The sequence below is a fragment of the Globicephala melas genome, chromosome 20 (assembly GCF_963455315.2).
Source record: "Globicephala melas chromosome 20, mGloMel1.2, whole genome shotgun sequence".
NCBI lineage: Eukaryota > Metazoa > Chordata > Mammalia > Artiodactyla > Delphinidae > Globicephala > Globicephala melas.
Window position 1 is genome coordinate 23080303 of NC_083333.1, and position 21106 is coordinate 23101408.

Genomic DNA, 21106 nt, shown 5'->3' on the forward strand with positions numbered 1-21106 from the left:
TCGAAAGATGCTTAGAAGGGAAGAGAAGTGGGTCACACACACACACACACACACACACACACACACACACACACAGAGGAGGGAGAGAGATGTTAAGACTTCCCCAAGATTTCCTTTTCTAATAACAGTAGACGGCAGCTTTATTAAGTGAGACGGGGAATATAGGAGGAAGGAATAAAGACTTTGGAGGGGGTGTGATGTTTGGAGTTTGGGACATGTTGGACTTAGAGACACCCAGACAGTTCTAGAACCCTGGGAAGAGGGACGAAAGGACAGACGGTGCCGTGCTGTGGAACGTCTCTGCACTCGACTCACAGGTCAACAAGTTTAGGGTGCAATGGGAGACTTTATCTTCTTGAGCATCACGTGGGCTTGGGCTCAAGAGCTGTCACCGTAAGTTACGTACAGCCTGATGTACAACAAGCTGACCCGCAGCCAGCCTGCTCGCACGCCTGAAAAGCGGAGGATGCTACTCCCCAGCTCTGTGCTGAGATAGCAGACAGTGGGCTGGTGTTGAGGCCCTGAGGCATGGACGGCCCTCTGCAAGCAGGGGTGTCTGTGGCACAGAGCTCTAAAGAGACGCTTCTAAGCCCTCAAGTAGGCTCTGGGCAGATTTAGCTTTTCCCAAGATTCTAATTTAAAAAAAACAAACCACAGAAGATCACTCTGGGAAATGCTCCCAAGCTGGATTCACTGTGCTTTCCAAAGCTCTGCTTCTTCACCTTCATTACTCCTGGAAGAAGGTCCGCAGATTCCAGGACCAGGGGCCCCGAGATTCCACTCACGTGTTCCCTTTCCCGGCATTCAGAAAAACATTTGGAAAAAACCCCAGAGACTACCGTCCACACAGCAGCCCTCAGCCGTGACTGCAATCGCTCAATTATACGGCCAGTCACGAAGTGCAGATTATAGGGTTTCATAGCTGAAGGCTCTGTGAGTTGACCAGATAAAACTAAATAAGAAAAAAAAAAAAACCCAACATGCAAATGTTGGACGTTTTCTGAGCATGTGGCAACATTTAGTTCCAGTCAGCAAGAAATAGGAACAAAACAAAACAAAACTGTGAGCAAGTCTTTGGATTTTTCTTTTTTTTCTGCTTTCTTTGGTTTCTTGGGGATGTGGATAATGTGAGACCCAGGCGCGCTTCTAAAGGGTTAGATTGTTTGAAATTCCCTGATGTAACACCATCATAGACGGACAGGCCACTTGCTGCTTTTTGTTTTTGTCTTCAGTTCACTTCTTTAATTGAAGTAGAGTTAATTTACAATGTGATAGTTTCAAGTGTACAGCAAGGTGGTTCAGTTATATATATATGTATATAGATATACATGTATACCTATTCTTTTTCAGATTCTTTTCCATTCTAGGTTATCACAAGATACTGACTTTCGTTCCCTGTACTAGATAGTAGGAGCTTGTTACTTGCTATTTTTGCATGAGCTCTGTTTCAGCAGTTTGTTGCTAGATCTGTGTCTTGGAACTGGAGACAGTGGTGTATGGGTCCTCAGGTCAGCCTGGATGGCTGACCCTATTCCAGCAAGCGGTACCACCACCCACCCAGTTGCTCCCGCTGGTACATCGTAGAGACTCACGGAGACATTTGCCGAATGAATGACGGAGCCTGGGGGACAGACACCTGCCAGCCGCCATGACACCATCTCAGAGTTCCCCGCCTTCACAGCCACCACCCTGAGTGGACAGAGTAGAGACTTTCTCAGGCCAAGCCATGGGGGCAGCTGTCACGGTCAGGACATGCGCTGCAGCAGGGCAGGTGGAAGGGGTCAGAGGACCACAGAGCCGGCTGGTGAGGGCGTGGGCAGTGGACTGAGCAGGGCGATGGGGAGAGTGGACTGAGGACCCCACGCAAGCAGGGACATCGTCCCACCCGCGGTTTATGCCCAGGCCCCGGTACGAGCCTGGCATGTGGGAGATGCTCGGGACATGAATGCAGGGGCAGAGGGCAGGGGTCCCCTTCTTCACTCCCCCTCATTCCCCAATGACCCTGCCTCCCTCCTTTACCTGTCACCCTCAGGACCCAAATCCCCTGCAGGCGCCCAGGGGGCGGGAAGTGCCCTGTCTCTGGGTTAGTGGCTGTGCAGCTTCCCGCCAGGACGAGTCTCTCCCAGCCCAGACCAATCAGCATCACAGGTCTCCTGTCCTTCCTGCCACCTTGGGGTTGGGAGGGCTTCTGAGGACTCTTATCTTTATCCAGGGACCTATCCACAGTCACAATGGCAAAGCAGATGGGGAAGTTTAACACACAGTAAGAAAATCCATTTCTAGAGCCACAAATAAAAGGCACCCCTGAAACTCCGTAAAAATGGGACCAACCCCGTTTCTTTGGGCTTCAGTCTCGCTTCCCCGTTGTAAACAGTCAGCTGCCTGTGCTCTCCTCCACCGGGCGGGGGTCCCAGCCTTTGCGCATCCCAAGGGCTCCCGGGTAGGCTGGCACACCTGGCGGCAAGAGGGGGCCCGCTGCCCTTCAGGGCAGGAGGAGAATTTCTTTACTTTCAGGAGAAAGGTACGCATCAGACAGAAAGGTGCGGCTCCCCGGATGGTGAGAGGGAGTGTCGCAGGAATTTTCCTGAATTCATGACACCCCCACACACGTGCACCGAGGTCTGGATGTGAGACCTGGATACCTTCCTGACTTCCTTTGCTGGTCAATGGACATAGTCATGGACTTTGGACTTCAAGGAAAATTTTGTAAAGTGGAGATAGGTAGAATTCCTTAGTCAGAAATCGTGAAGGGGAATTTGGCTTAAGAAAGAGCAGGCAGCTTTCTCTGCAAAGGGCCAGATAGTGAATATTTCCAGCTTTTCGGGCCATGGAGTCTCTGTTGTAACTAACTTAGTCGACGCTGCTGTTGTAGCCCCAGAGCCGCAGTAGAAAATGTGCAAACGAGAGGGTGTGTCTGCATCCTCATAGAACTTGATGTACTTAAACCAGGAGGGTCGGGTTTGGCCCAAGAGCTGTAGTGTGGGAATCCCTGCTTTAAGAGAGATGGGAAACGCTAAAATATAAAATTCTCCCTGTGTCATCGTGAATCATGGCAATAAGATGAAAAGCAAGTAGACAATTGAATTAATCAGCATAGCTGCAAAGGGAGCTGTGTACCCTAGATTGAAAGAGGACATGTGCCAGAAAGGAGGGGACTGTGGTGTCTGTGCCTTTCCTACAGCTCAGAAATAAACAGGCTGATGTTAAAAAATTAAGCCTTCTGTGAATCAGCGAAAAAGGTTAAGGATTAGAAGTAAAGAAGGACAAGGTCTTGTTTTTGTTTTGGGGGGGGTGCGCGTTGTTTAGTATGTTCAAAAGTTCAGAGCCTTCAAGGAATCAAGCCCAGGCTGGCTGCAAATTCAATTACAAAATCTAGGGTCCCAACGCACCTAGAAGTCATCCAGTCCCTGTTCTAGACTTTACGTGTGACTGCACTTGAAGCAGCTTGGAGATACAAGGCTCCCTTCTACAAGAGAAGAGGAAAGGAAAGGAGAGGAAAAAGAAGAGAAGAGGAGAGAAGAGAAAAAAGAACCCAGCTCCTAGAGTCAGTGATCTCATTGTGTTCATCCGTCACTCGTGTCCACGCTGGCTAACTTTCACAGGCGCGATGCAACCCTGCCTGAGTGTAATCTAACTTCCTAATGCTGCTGGGCAGTTATTTATCCTCCCACACGTAGGCACTGAGGGGGTCGATCACGGCAAGACTACGCCTCTACACGTTGAAGAAAGCATTTCTTCAACGCTTTGCTCTGCTGGGCCAGCCGTGACCTTGGTGTTCCTCACTGGCTTTGCCCCAGATTTTAGGAGCTGATGTTGTGAAGAGAGGTGTCTGCTGACATGGTTCCTGCATCCTTCCGGCGGCCGAGGGGAGGCATTGCTCTTCTACCAGAATGAAGATAAAAGCATGCAGTAAGCGTGACACAGCATCTTCTCCAGGATGCCAGAGTCAGTATTAAAAAAAACCAACGACTCAGAACGATCCTCTCTGGAGTCTGCCAAAAAACACTGAAAAGTTAGTGGGATTCTGATGTCTTTAGTGGGTGGGAATGCAGTGGTGGGTGATTAGCAAAGCCTGGCATCTCCCCCATAGTGGACTCTCCGCAGATGTCTGTAAAACAAATAAAAGGGGGTGAGGGTTTCCTTCTAGCTGCACTGCCTCTCAGGTTGCGTTTCAGGTCTTTGTAGAAGCCTGTGATGTTATGGGGGGGCAAAGTTCCTGTTTGGACCCAGGCAAACCAAATCCAGCCTTAATTTTACAAAACCAGGGTTCACGTCGCTCTCTTTGTCAAAGGGCGGCCGCTGGCTGGGTGGTTATCTTAAAAAGAGGAACCCAGCTTCCCTGGGCTTTGCCAAAGCCTCCTCAGCCAGTGAGGATCGGATTCCTGCCGCATTTGCAATCAGGGAATATTCCGCAGGCAGAAGAGGACAGGACGCATTCCGGGGTGTGGGGTGCGCCCTTCGTGTGGGAGAAGGACCCGGAGGATGAGAAGGGGTTAGGGAAGGGGAGCCTGCGGCTTCACGTGGCTCTTTCTCCTTGTGAAAAATTGTGGCACCCTGGCAATTTTTAGGACCCTCTCCGTGGTAGTAATTTTCTGAGGGGCAGGGGAATGGTGGCTGGGGGACCAGAGGGGGAAATTAGAAAGAGGCTGCTCTCCGGAAGTGATTAAACCCTGGACAGAGACACAGATATTCATAGAAGACTGAGCAAATTTCAGAGATGATTCTTTATCACCTCAAAACTAGCTCCATGCCCTCAATCCTGAAAGCACTTCTCTTGTACAGAAAGGGCAGCTTTGCATCTTGGCGTTCGATTCTGAGCTCTTTAAGGCAGAGGCTGGGTTGTACTGATCTTTGAAAACCCAGCACCTGGCATGAAACTTGGCATATAGTAGTTGCTCGACACCTGCAGGTGGCAGAGTAAATGTTGAACGAGCCACATGAGAAAACAGCCTTCCTGGATACGTGGGCAACTTAATCTTGTCTCAGTACTACCCCCGCTACTCCCCAGCCAGAGGCGGGTTGCCTACTAAAAGTAGCCGCCGTCCAGACCTGGTGGGGTGGCTTGAAAAGGTGTGAAATGTGTTGAATTTCAATCTCTTCGCTGAAAGTAGATGGAAAAATGCTTTGTCGCTGGCCGTGTCTCTTTGGCTTATGTCTTCAGGAGTTTCTCTCTCTCGCCTTGTTTTTTTTTTTCACTTTGTCGGAGGCTTTATTATTTTTTTATACATCTTTATTGGAGTATAATTTCTTTACAATGGTGTGTTAGTTTCTGCTGTACAACAAAGTGAGTCAGCTATACATACACATATATCCCCATATCTCCTCCCTCTTGCGTCTCCCTCCCACCCTCCCTATCCCACCCCTCTAGGTGGTCACAGAGCACCGAGCTGATCTCCCTGTGCTAAGCGGCTGCTTCCCACTAGCTATCTATTTTACATTTGGTAGTGTATATATGTCCATGCCACTCTCTCACTTCGTCCCAGCTTACCCTTCCCCCTCCCTGTGTCCTCAAGTCCATCCTCTACCTCTGCATCTTTATTCCTGTCCTGCCCCTAAGTTCTTCAGAACCATTTTTCTAGATTCCATGTATATGTTAGCACATGGGATTTTTCTCTTTCTGACTTACTTCACTCTGTATGACAGACTCTAGGTCCATCCACCTCACTACAAATAACTCAATTTCATTCCTTTTTGTGGCTGAGTAATATTCCATTGTATATATGTGCCACATCTTCTTTATCCATTCGTCTGTCGATGGGCATTTAGGTTGCTTCCGTGTCCTGGCTATTGTAAATAGTGCTGCAATGAACATTGGGGTCCATGTCTCTTGTTGAATTATGGTTTTCTCAGGGTATATGCCCAGTAGTGGGGTTGCTGGGTCCTATGGTAGTTCTATTTTTAGTTTTTTAAGGAACTTCCATACTGTTCTCCATAGTGGCTGTATCAATTTACATTCCCACCAACAGTGCAGGAGGCTTCCCTTTTCTCCACACCTTCTCCAGCATTTATTGTTTGTAGACTTTTTTTTTTTTTTCCTGCGGTACGCGGGCCTCTCACCGCTGTGGCCTCTCCCGCCATGGAGCACAGGCTCCGGACGCGCAGGGCCAGCGGCCATGGCCCACATGCCCAGCCGCTCCGCGGCATGCGGGACCCTCCCGGACCGGGGCACGAACCCACGTCCCCTGCATCGGCAGGCGGACTCCCAACCACTGCGCCACCAGGGAAGCCCTGTTTGTAGACTTTTTGATGATGGCCATTCTGACTGGTGTGAGGTGATTCCTCATGGTAGCTTTGATGTGCATTTCTCTAACAATTAGTGATGTTGAGCATCCTTTCATGTGTTTGCTGGCAATCTGTATGTCTTCTTTGGAGAAATGTCTATTTAGGTCTTTGCCCATCTCTTAAAGGGGAATTTCGCTTTCACACCATTGGGACAAGATCAAGCTTTGGCAACAGCAGCGGTTCTCATCCCTGCGGGGTGGGGGGGGGGTGTTGGGAACTCCTGGGGACTTTAAAAACTTCCAAGGCAAGTGTGCACCCCAGGCCGTATCCATCTGCGTTTTGGCAGGTGGGACCCTGGACAAGCCCTACAGATGATTCAGACATGTACAGCCAAAGTTAAGTTTGCTGCTCTGACTATAATTTAGCAGCAAACAAGGGGGCTTTTAAGGGTGGAAATGAGAATGCTGTGGATTACAGCACTTGCGTGGAGTCAGCACTTCTTATTTTTGACATGGCTTCTCTGAGCCAAGAAAACTCTGAGTCTTTATATCAAAACGTCAGATTTCATTGGATTAAAGCTTTATCGCTATTCGACAACTTTTTTTTTTTTTTTCTTGCGGTACGCGGGCCTCTCACTGCCGTGGCCTCTCCCGTTGCGGAGCACAGGCTCCGGATGCGCAGGCTCAGCGGCCATGGCTCACGGGCCCAGCCGCTCCGCGGCACGTGGGATCTTCCCGGATCGGGGCACGAACCCGTGTCCCCTGCATCGGCAGGCGGACTCCCAACCACTTGCGCCACCAGGGAAGCCCTATTTGACAACTTTTGAACTGGGGGTGGAGGGAGCATTTTTAGTGTTAGAGAAATGCTAGCATTTCTTTCAGAACAAGGTTTGTGTTCTTATTTTCTGAATCCCCAGCTCCTAACATGGGGCCTGCCATGTAGAAGATGCTCAATAATTCTAAACGAATTAGAGCAGCTGCTGCTCGCTGGACACCTGCTGTTATATGCAGCATCTCCTTTGACTTTTAAAGCCAGCAAAGGAGAGAGCCATCTCGGGAGGATGAGGACAGGCAGACAGTGATGATGGCCTTGGGTCTCTGACGCTACTGTGGGGCCACCTACTAGCCCTCCTGGCCTTCCTCTGGGCATCTTGTCATTTGGGGAAAATACACTCTTCTTTGTGTTGGTGGACATTTTTCTTCTCATTTCTTCAGGTCAAATGCTGTTCTGTCTGATATACACACCTACTTCATGAGGTTTATCCCTAGGTATTGGAGAATACTTGGCAAACTGACCAGCGTTAGCACGTGCACGGAAAAATTCAATGTCTTTGTTATAATTTCAGGATCTCTTAATACTGATGCAATTGGTAAGAAGGGGAAGGACGGGGATGCCCCTCTTCCTCAGTACTGACTCATGGGAAGTTGGGATCATGGCGTGGGATGGGGAATAAGGTGTCCTAAACAGATTTAACCAGGATAGCAAATCACCCGTTGGGCCTGATGTGTCTAATTTTGTCCGAGGCAGAGAAGACCCAAGAAGGAGTTGCTCTCTGCCTCTGAGCCCCCTTATCTGAGTGTCTGTCTAAAAAATATATGCAGGTCTGGGGTAAGGTGAGTGGAGTGTAGCCAGCATACATGCCAGCAAGGCCACCCCCGGCATCAGTAGACACAGGAGCTGGACCCACTTTTCCCTTCCTGGTCCCATCACAGCTGAATCCTTGAATTCAGCTCAAGGCCACCTGGACAAACTGTAGCTCACTCAGAGGAGAGTGATGAGTATGGTGTGGAAAACGAAAACCCTAAAACTCTCTTTGTTCTTTGGGGCATGACTGGAAGAGGTGGGCATAATTAGACTGAAGAAGAATTAATCCAATGGGGGTCATGGCTGTTACTTTCAAATATCTGAAGGCTGCCATGTAGAAGAGGGAGCAGACTCATCGGACCAGCCCCAGTGGGTGGAACTAGAACCAATGAAGGAAGCTACAGGCAGGCAGGTTTGGATTGGGGTTTGGACACAATGCTAACAGCCACAGCCGCCAAAGACGGAGTGGCCCATCTCAGTAGATGGTCCCATCGCTGGTGACATGGAAGCGTAGGTGGAACCACCATCTACGTTTGCAGGGATGCGGTACAGGATCCCGGCACACGTTCACATGCCGTTTCCTTTCCTCTATGTCTCCAGCGATGAATCAAAGAGTTTTTCAGCCCCTACTATGCGTCAGGCTCTTAGTGGTCAGACCTTTAAGATCTCTCCGAACTTGGTGATTCTTTGAGGATCTGAGGACGGTGAGCTCCATTTTGCCCAAGAAAAACTATGGCACTGAGATCTGGCAAGAGTTGCACAAAGCCGGACAGCATGCAAGGGGTGGACCCTCCGTCCGCTCTGAGCTTTCGCTCTCTCCGCTCTCCTTTCTCGTTCAATCGTCTGTTCTTTTCTGAGAAAACCAAATCATGCTCTGCTAAGCCACGTAGTCTCGAGCACGTTTAGGCAGAAGGTGCACTATTGGTCTGAAAGATGTTTCCCCGACTCCGAGAAACTGGAGCAAACTCTCCCTTTGATCTGCAATCTTCCAAGTCTCCCCAGATACCCTCGAGCAGAGACAGGTTATACGCAAGGGCTGTGGTTCAAGATTTCATACAACACGTGACTCGCCGGTTGGGGAGCGGCTGCGGATTCTTCAGATACAGGCACCCCTGCTATTCTCTGCACCGAGATTCGCACATTTCCAAGCAAAAGCCCATTTCTTTTTAGCCATTTCTCAATCTCTCAGCCTCTCTCCCCACCACTCCACCGTGCCGGATCTCTACGTCTTCCGTCTTCGGGTATCTCCTGCCGGGACCTCTTTCCTGGCAGAACCCCCATTGGTTTAGGGGCACCTAACCAGGCAGCGAAAACCAACCTGGCTTTGGAGCTGGGCATTCCACAGGCAAGGAGGGCCATCCGGATCCGGCCTCTCTTCTTCTGTATGCGGCAGGCTTGCAAGACGTGAGGAGGGCAAGCTAGCAGCTGTGTAGGAGTGCCGGACGCTGAAAAAGCATCTGTTGGAAAACTTGCTTTGAAATTTCCCGAGCCTTTCAGGGTCAGAAGTGGGTAAAAAACCCCCAAATGGAAGAAAATCCTAATCACTTTCAAGTGGGAGGAAAATAAGAAACAGACAGGCTCACGTGGGTGCAGGCTCCCACGATAGTTTCCGAAGCTTCCAAAACACTGGTCGCTTAGGGACCAAGCCCTGATCTTCTCCTGAGGTCCTTTATTTGGCCCAGTTGGGACCATCAGTGGATGGGAGTGGTGTTCAAATCCACCCTCTCCCCACACTGCTCTGTGAGGCTGGAGCTGAGCTGGAAGATGGAATAGGGTCCGTAGCTACATACTCTCTGCCTTAGTGTTTCGGATAATCTTTATTGGTTTTATTCACCCAGGTATTTTCAGCACCTGCGACAGTGCCTGGAGCAGAATGGGTGCTCAAAAAATATTCAGTGAATGAAAGAACGAGTCCCTTTTTGTATCCTACACACTCCCTAAATTCCTTGTCACTTAGCTGACTTTGTACCCACGGTTGATGCATGAAACTAAGGTGAAAAAGCAAAGGAGGCTTTGATCTCTAAGCAGAGCTGGAGGGGAATATAAATTAGGCAGGTTGGAAGAGTAGGATAAAATCAACACAGCAGTGTGGAGGTGTCTGGGAAAGCTATGGGCTCATTTGCAGACCCTCAGAAGGCATTTGAGCTGGGAGACAGGAGAAGGCCAGACGTCTGTCTCTGGTGCCTTTGAAGTTGACAGCTCATTCTGAACTCTGTTGGCATTTGCACTTGCTTTGCTTCGAGATAAAGAATCTCCTCTTTCTCTCCTTCTACTTTTGCTGCGTTTCTTCTCTCCTCTTCGCCTTCCCCACAGTGCTTCTTAAGTACTAGTTTCAGTCCTGTGGAGTAGGACCAGGTTTTGCAAAAGACCCATTTTCTGAGCTCTGCCTTATCTGGTTCATGTCTTCACAGTTTTCATTGGCCTCAATGTGACTGAAACCAAGAAGACTTAGGGAATAGAAAGTGATTTGCAAAACGTGAGCAGTGTCTGCATAACTAAGAACCCTTTCTGACTCTGTGTGAATAGGGCTCTGGGGGTAATTAAGAGAATTTCTGTAACCCCTGCTCTGGCAACTGGAATTTGTCACTTGGTTTAGCACTTGGAGTCAGTGATAGCTCCATGTTAATGGTCAGAAAGGGTGGCATCTTCCAGTTAGTCAATGAAGCCAGAAGATAACTTTGTACCTTAAAAAATACACTCTTGTTCTCCTCTCCTCTATCAATGAGGCACACTCAGAGCAGAAACATTTTGTGGATGTCTTTACCAAAGGTGTGATTTCTTTGGCTAGAGGAGATGGACATGCAAAGATGACTTACCCGGCTCTGGGCACAGAGAGTGCAGGCCCCTCCCTGTGTTAATGATGTGTTGGTACATCAGGACTTCGAGAGCCACAGGCAGAGAAAAGTCAGTCCTTGGGTAAGAGGTGAGGCAGAGAGGGAGAGGGAACAGGAGAGAGACGTTACGAAAGGAGAAGGAAGGAGACCTGCTTCCCGTCAGCTCAGGTGCCGTCCTGTGCTGCAGCTTAGTCACTGCTGCCCCTCCTCTGACATCTACCGTTGGCACTAAGTGATTGTTCCCCATTCTTGAAGAGACGCCTCATTGGCTGGTGGCCGCTCTCTATCGGATGGGGTGTGCCCGGGGCTCAGGTATGTGCTCTGTGGGCTTAGAGACGGAGCTCCTGTGGAAGAGCGCAACTCTGCAGTAGTAAACGCAACGAATGGGGTAAGGGATGCTGGGTCCTGGGCCAGAATCAATTCCTCTCCCTGCAAAGGTGAGGCTGACCCTCTGGGACTCAGGACACAGTCTGTGGCTATTGAGCTAATTGGCCTGTGTGGCCTTTGGTTTCACCGGGCACAGCCGTCTTCGGTCCAACCCTGGCTATTACCTAAGTACGGAAATGAGAGTTTGGGAGCCAGACGTTAAGTCATGACGAGTAGTAGCTCTGCAGACTTGCGTCTGACAACCTAATTTCCCGCCCTGTTCACTGTGTCCCATCACATCAACTCCGCCCTTGCCCCAGAAGCCTCCAGGCCCAGAGTCCCGTTTCCCAAAACGGAAGGATGCCTGTAGATGAGCCAGGATGGGCCGGGTCTGCAGCCCTGAGCTGGCCTTACCCTTGGCATCTTTTCGTGGTTCTTCCTCAGCAGCCTTGTCGCCCCCTGTTTCCTTTGTCTTGTTGTCCGTGGTCAGGGCCCCTTGCCCCGTCTGCAGCATCTGACTGTAAGGCGAGGTCTGGGCTTCAGGCAGATCTTCCTTCTTGTTCTCCTTCCTTCTCCCACGGAGAGCTCTACACGGAAACCCCACCACCAGCTGCGACGCTTTTGAGGGATTCAACTGCCCCTAAATAAGTGGCCTGATGTGTGGTCATTAAGAGGAAGGAGGCGAACTGGAACACTTAACTTCATGAAAATTATGTACGGGACCTCCCCGGCGGTCCAGTGGTTAAGGCTTCACCTGCCCTGGTCGGGGAGCTAAGATGCCTCATGGCCAAAAAACCAAAAAACATAAAACAGAAGCAATATTGTAACAAATTCAATAAAGACTTTAAAAATGGTCCCCATCAAACAAATCTTTAAAAATGTTATGTAATCTGGAAAGAAACTGAATTGATGCCGTTAGCTTATTCTTGCGTATAGTAGAATGAGAGAAGGGTGACAGTATCCCCCAAGTAGCAGGACGATTGGAGAACAGGTATATGTGTGCGTGTGTGTGCGTGCGTGTGTGTGCGTGCGTGTGTGTATGCATACGAATGAATGAATGAAAGAAAATAGTTCTTACAGGGATGAAACACAGGAGGTCAGGCTACAGCTAAGGTCTAGCATTTCATTTTTATGGGGTAGGATTAATATACTGCACGTCCAACTGTGTTCTCTCTTTCAGTTTTCCCCATTTCCCATTATATCAATTAAAAAGAGAGTATTTGGGGGAGTATTGAAACAGTTCTTCAGTGACTCTCAAACTTCCAAGTCATCCCTCTTGGCGGGATCCACAAAGGTTCTTCCTGATTTGACCCCTCCTCACTTCATCCCCTCCCCGCTCCCCCGAGTGCTGGAACACCCCAGGGCCCTCAGGCTTGCGTGACCCAGCTTGCGTTTCTCACTCTGCTGGGAGTGTAACCCTTTCCCCCTTTCCCTCCGTTGTACTCCCACCCTACTGGGGACTCCTCATTGCCACGTCCGCGAATTGTCCCAGCCATCGATGTAGACCTGCCCTCCCTCTGGTCCCCAGCCCCTTTCAAGCACCTCCATTCTAGTACTGACCAAGCGTGCAGTCAATGATCCGTCTTCATGTCTCTCTCCACTGTTAGATTTTACGTTCCATGAGGTCCTAGCCTCTGTCTGTTCACCAGTGTCTCCGAGCATGTGGCACTGTATCTGGCAAGAGGTAGTCGCTCAGTTCATATTGATGCATGGAAGGGTGGATGGGTAGAGGACAAAGTATTGGGTATAGGGAGAAGGGAATAAAAGACAGTAGATTAAAAATATTAACTACGTGGGCTTCCCTGGTGGCACAGTGGTTGAGAGTCCGCCTGCCGATGCAGGGGACACGGGTTCGTGCCCCAGTCCGGGAAGATCCCACATGCCGTGGAGCGGCTGGGCCCGTGAGCCATGGCCGCTGAGCCTGCACGTCCGGAGCCTGTGCTCCGCAACGGGAGAGGCCACAACAGTGAGAGGCCTGCGTACCGCAAAAAAAAAAAAAAAAAAAAAAAATTAACTACGTGGAAGGGAGAGACGCGGGTGTGATCACTCCACTGCAGACCCACAGTGGTACCCAGGGTCAGTCAGGGGCTGAAGGTCAAGGTCGTGTTTGTACCAATGTTGTCTCTGGGATTTGTCAAGAGTGTCCAGCTGCGCTAAGGGCCCAGAAAACAGGACATGGTTTTGCCTTTGCCTTTCGTGGTTAGCACATCTGAAGAAGCACTAAGTGGTAACATCTCTGCTGAGCTTAAGTTCTTCCCTGAAAGCCAGAGAAACTTAATCTGAAACCCAGGCTCCTGGAGGTGAATCATTAGAAGAAAACGTTAAGGTTTAGAAATAACAGTGTCCCTCTGGGAGCCTTGCGTTAACACCACGTACGGAACTGTCCTCACTGAGCTTGGACAGGAACCTGGAATTTTCTCCATACCATATAAAAACAAAAGTGTATGGTTTTTCTCTGATGAGCTTGAACTTGGTTTCTGGAGTTGTGGTCTCTGAAGCCTCTATTCACTTATGGTGGTTCTTCTGCCCCTTCTCGAAAGATGCAACTTCAGCGGCTTGTGTGCGGCAGGGTTGTGAGGAGCCGGGCAGTTTCTTAAGAAAAACAACATTCTTGAACTGAGAAGAACATCTGCTCTGTGTCTGATCATCAGAAACCTCCAACTTCGCTAGCAAGTTGTAACATTTGAACCGATCACCCAAGGCATATCTTGGCACATTAAGGAAATGTACACTCAATAAAGATGCTATTGTACGTGTCTCTAGGGCCCTATTCAAGGGTGGAGGAGGGTTCCCCTCTGCCAGGAATGCTTGTTTATGAAGTTGTAGCTGCGTGGTACCATTTATAGGACCCAGGCAGATAGGCAAATGAGTGTGGCCCACAGGACTCAGCTAAGCCTTTCCTCGTCAAGCTGAAATGGGCCATCGAGTGGCTGCCGAGGGGCGGGGATGCGGCCCCCACCCCGAGCACATTCTGGTATGTAAAAATTACGCTCATAAAATGTTGGAAAGAAGAGGAGACCTTCTAAGGGGCCCCACATCAAGTCACCCGTGGGGGAACGGACCACTTCCCATCTGTTTTAAATTAAATGTGTTTATTTTCTTTGCATCTCGCTCCCCAGCTCATTGTAATCGGTTAGAAAATGTCTTCTGTGATGTTAACTGAAAGCATATTTTTTAATAAGTTGAACTGGCTCTTTGCTTTCACACACAAGGCAGTGACATGGCTTCTTTCACCGTGGCTCTGGCGTGTCCTCCGTGGCAGCTGTTGGACGGTGCCTGGGGCTCTATTTGTTCAACACTCGTTTTTTGTTCCCTGTGACGCCCCAGACTCTACGCTGGGTGTTAGGGGTAGAGTGGAGACAAGAGCGTCAGTGACTAAATACATAAAGTAATTGTCCTTCGTGAAAGTGCTAGAAGGGACATAAGCAAGGGACAGGGAGAGTGTCATTGTCAAGGACCACCTTCTGAACTGGGTGGGCTGGCTCTCTGGGCTAGAGGATTTGGATCTGAGGCCTGAAGGGTCAGAACAAGCCATTCAGATAGAACCTGGGAGATGAGTATTCCAGGCAGAGGAAACAGCTGTGTAAAGGCCTTGAGACAGTCAAGGGTTTGCAACATTTGAGGACGAGAAAACAAGCCAGGGAGGTTGGAATAGACGGAGAAAGGGAAAGTGGGGAGGGATGAGGCTGGAGCAGGGCCGGGGCAGGCAGGGCCTCCTGGGGAACGCTCAGGATTTTAGATTTTATTCTAGAAGCCACAGAACGGCAGGAGAAAATGCCAGGCTTGGGTTCGCCTCTTTCGAGGATTAGGTGGGCGAAATTGAGAAGGACAGATTGGAGAGGGGAGGGATGCCGCGGAGGCGCCGGGTGGGAGGGGCTTGTATCAGTCCAGGTAGTGGTGACGCAGCACACTTTGGCGTGGCATCCTTGGAGACGGAGGTCAAAGGGTGGGATTCAGAGGTTCTGGAGGTTAGACTTGACAGGACCTGCTGATGCATCAGCCAGAGCGGGGGGGCGGGGGGGAGAGGAAGACTCTAGAACTCAAGGGATCTGGTGGTGTTTTGACCTTAGCAACGGGGCAGTTGAGGGTGCTATTTACAAAAAGGATAAATCCAGGGGCAGGGCTGTTTCGTGGGAAGGCGGGGAACAGAAGTCCGTTCCAAACATATTGAGTGGGCAGTTCTGTTACTAAGCTCCGTGTAGAAAGGTCTCTTAGCTCTAAGTCTCCTGAAAGGACACACTTTATAATTTATCGTTATAACTTTAGAAGTAATGATGGAAACATTTGGAGGAACGTGTGACGGAGCTTGAGACGGGGGAATCGGAGATGATTCAAGGGCTGGCAATAAATCTAGTGACGAACATCGCGTATGGAAACACATAACCGCGGATTTTCTCCTTTGCAAAGTCTCGTTGGACTTTATTCCTATATTGGAATAAAAGTACTGGATGAGGTGTGTGTGCAGGGCGTCTGAGAGCTGTTTGTGCCGAGAGGGATGGCTGAAACATCCAGAAAGGCCGAGGTGAATTACGGTGCAGAGAAGCAAATGTTAAGACTCAGGGCTTGGAAAGCGTGCCTAGGGAGGGGTACAATCTGCTCATCTAATGTCATCCTTTCAGTTCCAGCAAGGGGAACCCATCTTCTTAAGCTACTCTTTAAAAATGACATTTTCTCTGTACATCAGGTATTGAAGGAAAAAAAAGGGGGAACGGAGGCACCTCTGAACGTTTCTTCAGCGGAGTCTCTGCCTTCCTATTGATTTTCAGCAGACTCTGTTTTCCCACCAGCCTGCCCACTTCCGAGTACAGGCAGTCCCATGCTTTTCTTTGCTTTGCTTGTCTCTTTTCCTGTTTGCTGCTCTAAAGGCGTCCGTGGTGCTTTTAGGAAGCATAGCGTTTGGATGCTTGTTGACCAGCCTGTACTGCAAAATGTTAACCTGAGGTTATCACAGGTAGCTGACTTGGAAGAAAAGCTTTTCCCAGTGGGTTTCTGGTTTGTGTGCCTAGGATCTCAGAGTCGTGCAGGGGAAAGTCTTCTAGTTTTGGTAGAAAAAGCTTAATTTGGGGGTCAGAGAGGCTTGGGTTGAGTCCTTAGCTCTACTGTCTTCTAGCTTGTGACTTAAAGTTTTTAAAAATTGAAGCACAGTTGCTGTACAATACTATATAAGTCACAGGAGTCCTAAATAGTGATTCACAATTTTTAAAGGTTATACTCCATTTATAGTTATTATAAAATATTGGCTATATTCCCTTTGTTGTACAATATATCCTTGTAGCTTATTTTATACCTAATAATTCGTACCTCTTAATCTCCTACCCCTATATTGCCCCTCCCTCCTTCCCCCTCCCCACTAATAACCACTAGTTTGTTCTCTGTATCTCTGAGTCTGCTTCTTTTTTCGTTTGTTTGTTTTTGCGGTACGTGGGCCTCTCACTGTTGTGGCCTCTCCCGTTGTGGAGCACAGGCTCCGGACGCACAGGCTCCGGACGCACAGGCTCAGCGGCCCAGCCGCTCCGTGGCATGTGGGATCTTCCCGGACCGGGGCACAAACCCACGTCCCCTGCATCGGCAGGTGGTCTCTCAACCACTGCGCCACCAGGGAAGCCCTGCTTCTTTTTTTATCATATTCACTAGTTTGTTGTATTTTTTAGATTCCACATATAAGTGGTATCATACAGTATTTCTGACAACATTTTTGAACCCTGTGTTTTCATCTGGAAGATGTGGGTAATGAGATATATGTAAATTGCAGAGGAGTGGTAAAGATGAGATGAGATGACATATGTGAAGTTCTTAGCATGAGACTTAATTCATACTGGTTACCACAAATATTATTATTAGACTTACAAACTCAATGGTTGTCAATTGGACAGGAAACAAACGTCCCTGGTTTGTAGCTCTGTAAAGGCTGTTGACAAGCATCACAGCCGTGTGTGCAGGGGTGCTGGGGTAGGGTTCTCCATTCCAGTCTAACAGAAGTTGCACGCTCGACGTCCTGATTGTATAATTAAAATCAGCCATTTTTTCAGTTTGAATGAAAACTGTAAATTGAACAAGTAAGTTAAAAAATGGGAACCTTTTCTATGCAATGTGGATTACAAACTTCTCTCGAAGAACCATCTGGTGACATGGGCCCCCCACCATTCCAGACGGCAACCATCAGCTGTGACTTAGAAGCTGATGGTAAGGTACCATGTGTCCTTCCCTGCTCCCTGCCCCTCTTAGAGAGCCTGGTCTTATATTTTATATGCGCCCTTGGCTAGCTTGTATGACCTTAGGCAAATTCTTCTACTCTTTTAGCCTTGGTTCCCCCATCTGTAAAATGGAGATGTTAATAATAAAGCTAACCCCAGAAGTTTCTTTTGAGGATGAAAGAACATCGACAACAAGTTTTTCCACAGTGCTTGGCATACAGAAAGCACTCAGGGCTAGCGGCTGTTGTCACCATCAGAGCACTTTGCAAATTAATAGCCATCTGATTGTAATACATACTTAGAGGGACACTGGTAGAAGTTGAACTGTGGCTAAGACAGACATATGTTATAGACATATCATATTTTTGAAAAAATACCAATACTGTTTTCTTTTTTGTACACCCTTGTACTTGATCCAATCCCCACTCCCCTTCCAGGGAGAAGCTTTTAGGCTGGATCTCGTCCATCACATCCACTCTCTACTCTTCTCCATCTTGGAGCTGACCAGTTGGGTTCTATCAGTGGAACCCCAGCCTCTGGTGTCCAGTTAGGTTTGGCCAATGGGATGCTCCAGTGAGGGGGAGGGGAATCAAAAGAAGGGAGGATAATCATGTCAGTATTTATTCCTGTCTGGTTCCTTCCCTGAGAAGTTGCCTTGAGCCTGCGAAGATCCCAACCCAAGGATACTGGTTCTTTTTACACACTGTCTCCATCTGGGTTTGGAGAACACTTCCCTCAGACTCTCAGGTCTTGGACCTATAGGTGGTAATGATTACATCATTACTAGTCCCAGGCAACATGCTATTTCTTGCTTTTCCCCTATACCTCTCCCATAACTTTGTAAAGCCACTTTGATTTATCCTGTGTCATCAGGACATTCCACTGTCCTGGAGAAAATTAGGATTATTAAAGCAGAAAGCAAAGAAAATGAAGTCAATTTTAAGATCCTGGCATTTCGAATCCACAGCGAGGTAGAAGCCAGGCTTTGTGCAGAGAGAAAGGGTTTTCTAAATTCCAAAAGGTTTCCTTTAACACATAAAGAGCCAGGCTAGACCAAGGAGGGTCAAAGCCATAGTGCAGAGCAGGCAGAGGAAATGCCTTCGGGGAAGTGTCCACAGGACGGGAAAAGGATGTGAAGACCGTGGCCACAGGAGGGCGATCCTGAGCGGAAAGCTAGGATGCTGACCGCAGCTCGGCCACCGAGAAGTGACTGTCTCCTCCCTCGGCGCCCCCTGGCCCCAACCTGGTTTAAGCAAAATTAGGGGGTGGGAAGCCCTCACAGAAACCCCGGGAGGTGTGGGGGAGAGTCCCCCATGCGCTCCCAGTGTGTCTGCCAGGGTTTGGAGGTGGCGGAACAGCCAGGACGCTGGGCTCCTCGTGGCCCCGGTGACAGGTGGCCGAGGTGTTGAGAGCGGCAGTCCTTGCACAGACCTGTGTTCAGGGCAAGGAAGCAGGAGGCCACAACGCATAGGGACCTGGTGATTTGAGGGACCCCAGGGACCATGGGCTGCAGCAGCAGATGACAGCAGGACACCACGAGGGGCAGCAAAATCTGCCACCCCTGAGTCACCAGCAGCCCAGGACATTTAGAGACAAGACAGCCCCATAGCCAAGGACTCCGAGGACGCCTGTCACCTCCCTCTGCACCCGGTCCCTGCTGGGAAGGAGTGGGAGAAATGACCCCTTGATGGAGGGAAGGAACAGCCTGTGAGCTGACTCTTGATTTACCCAAACGAGGCTGAGTTAATGTCAAAGTGAAGTGTCTCAGAGAACAGAATAAGTTACCCTTAATTGGCAATTTTTATTTTTCTTGGCCATCAGGAGGAATGGAAACTCCAGCGTCACAGACTAGTGATAAACCTCCTCTAGCTTCATTTTTCCCACACCCCTGTGCTCTGTGTACATTTCAATGCCGTCTCCTCGACTTTCTTACAAGATGGGTCCTTTACACTGGACCCTTGTCTTTTGAGCCACATTGAGTCAAACTAAAGGTGGTGAATCTATTCCGTCTAATACAATGCCTTTTACTTATTAAATTATTTTTACTATAATAACTCTAAAGTTATTATATTATTATTTCTTTCTTTTTATTTCTTTCTTATTAAAGAAAGAAAGAAAAATGTGCATATCCCCTCGACCATACCACAAAGACATCCACTTTAAAAAAAGTGGTTTTCTCATCCATGTTGCTAAAATCCTAGCTGACATGTTGGTTAAACCCTCTGCTTAAGGAAGGCTCTGCTACCAACACTCAGAGACGGTCCCCAATGACATAAAGGAAGAGAGATTTGAGCTGATTACCTGACCTTGTCATATGGCATCGGGCTTCTGCTCACTTGGGAGACCTTCCAGTTAGTGAAATGGGACATTCTTCGGACGGTGTTCAGATTCCACAGTGTGGACAGGATTTCACTCTTTGCTTCCTACTTCTTAGCCTTTGCCCTCATACAAAATCCAGGCTTCACGGGAATTCCTCTCCATCCTTTCTCTGGCATCCTAGACCCTGGTTCTGGGACTCTGGACTTATTTGGAATTCTCTGGACGTTATGATGCTGCCGATGGAATTCCTAAGCCTTTTTGAGCTGGAGTCCTAAAGACGAGATCTTAGCTCTTGCTGACCTCGGCACGGTTTTTTCTCCTTTGTGCTCTAATGCACATGACATTGGGGGAGTGTTTTCCTTGGACAGGGGAATGAGCAGTGAAGCAAAATATATCCCCCTGCTCTTGGGTGTATTGCCCTGATTGGGAAGCATAGGTCGTTCCAAACGATGGCTTATTCTTGTGCTTCCATTGACTTGGAACTGGAAAGAGATGCGATCAGATCTGCCCACATCCAGGAGTAGGGGAGATGCCTATTTCAACAGGATTGCCTACCAGCTTCATCTAGATGTGAGATTATGGGTCTAGGACCCTACTGTGGTAAAGGCAAGCCGCTGGTGTTTTGAGATGCCATTTGGTTTTCTCTCCAAATATTCCCAGGGGTGTTCCCTCTGCCGTCCACAGTTTGCAGGTTCTTCCAGAAGAGCCTTGGCTCATGGCCACCTTGGGACCACACAGGAAGTTCTCAGTACCGGCAATCATGCTCCTATGGACTGGCTTTTCAACTCTGACGGCAGAGGCTCTTCTTATATCAGCCCTGCGGAGTCAAATGGAGGAAATCCTGAATAAAATCTAGACACAAAATGTATGGACAAATGGGTGAAATAAATAAGCCATTTAATTGAGACTTTATAGTTTTTCCCATGAAAAACCAGGCTTTTTTTTTTTTTCGTTCCTGAGGCCTGCTGTACTAGCTTTGCTGACGTTATCAGATGTTAAATCACACTGACTGAATAAAATGGGAAAAATCAGATCATGACAAACCAGCTTGGTGTTATTTCTATCATGATTTCCTCTTTGACCCATGCATACATAATGGATCAAAAGAACCATTTTTAGTTTCCAAATATACAAGAGTATTTTTGGCTTTTTTTTGCGGGGGGAATTGAGTTCTCACTGTATTGTATTGTGGCAGAGAATATAGTACATGTGTTTTACTGATTCTTTGATTTTTTTTAACATCTTTATTGGAGTATAATTGCTTTACAATGGTGAGTTCGTTTCTGCTGTATAACAAAGTGAATCAGCTATACATATACATATATCCCCATATCCCCTCCCTCTTGCGTCTCCCTCCCACCCTCCCTATCCCACCCCTCTAGGTGGTCACAAAGCACCGAGCTGATCTCCCTGTGCTATGCAGCTGCTTCCCACTAGCTATTTATTTTACATTTGGTAGTGTATATATGTCAATGCCACTCTCTCACTTCCTTGATATTTATTGAGATGTCCTTTACGGTCTAGTGTGTGCTCAATTTTTAGAAATATTCCTCGAAGACTTGAAAAGAATGCAGATTATCTAAGAGT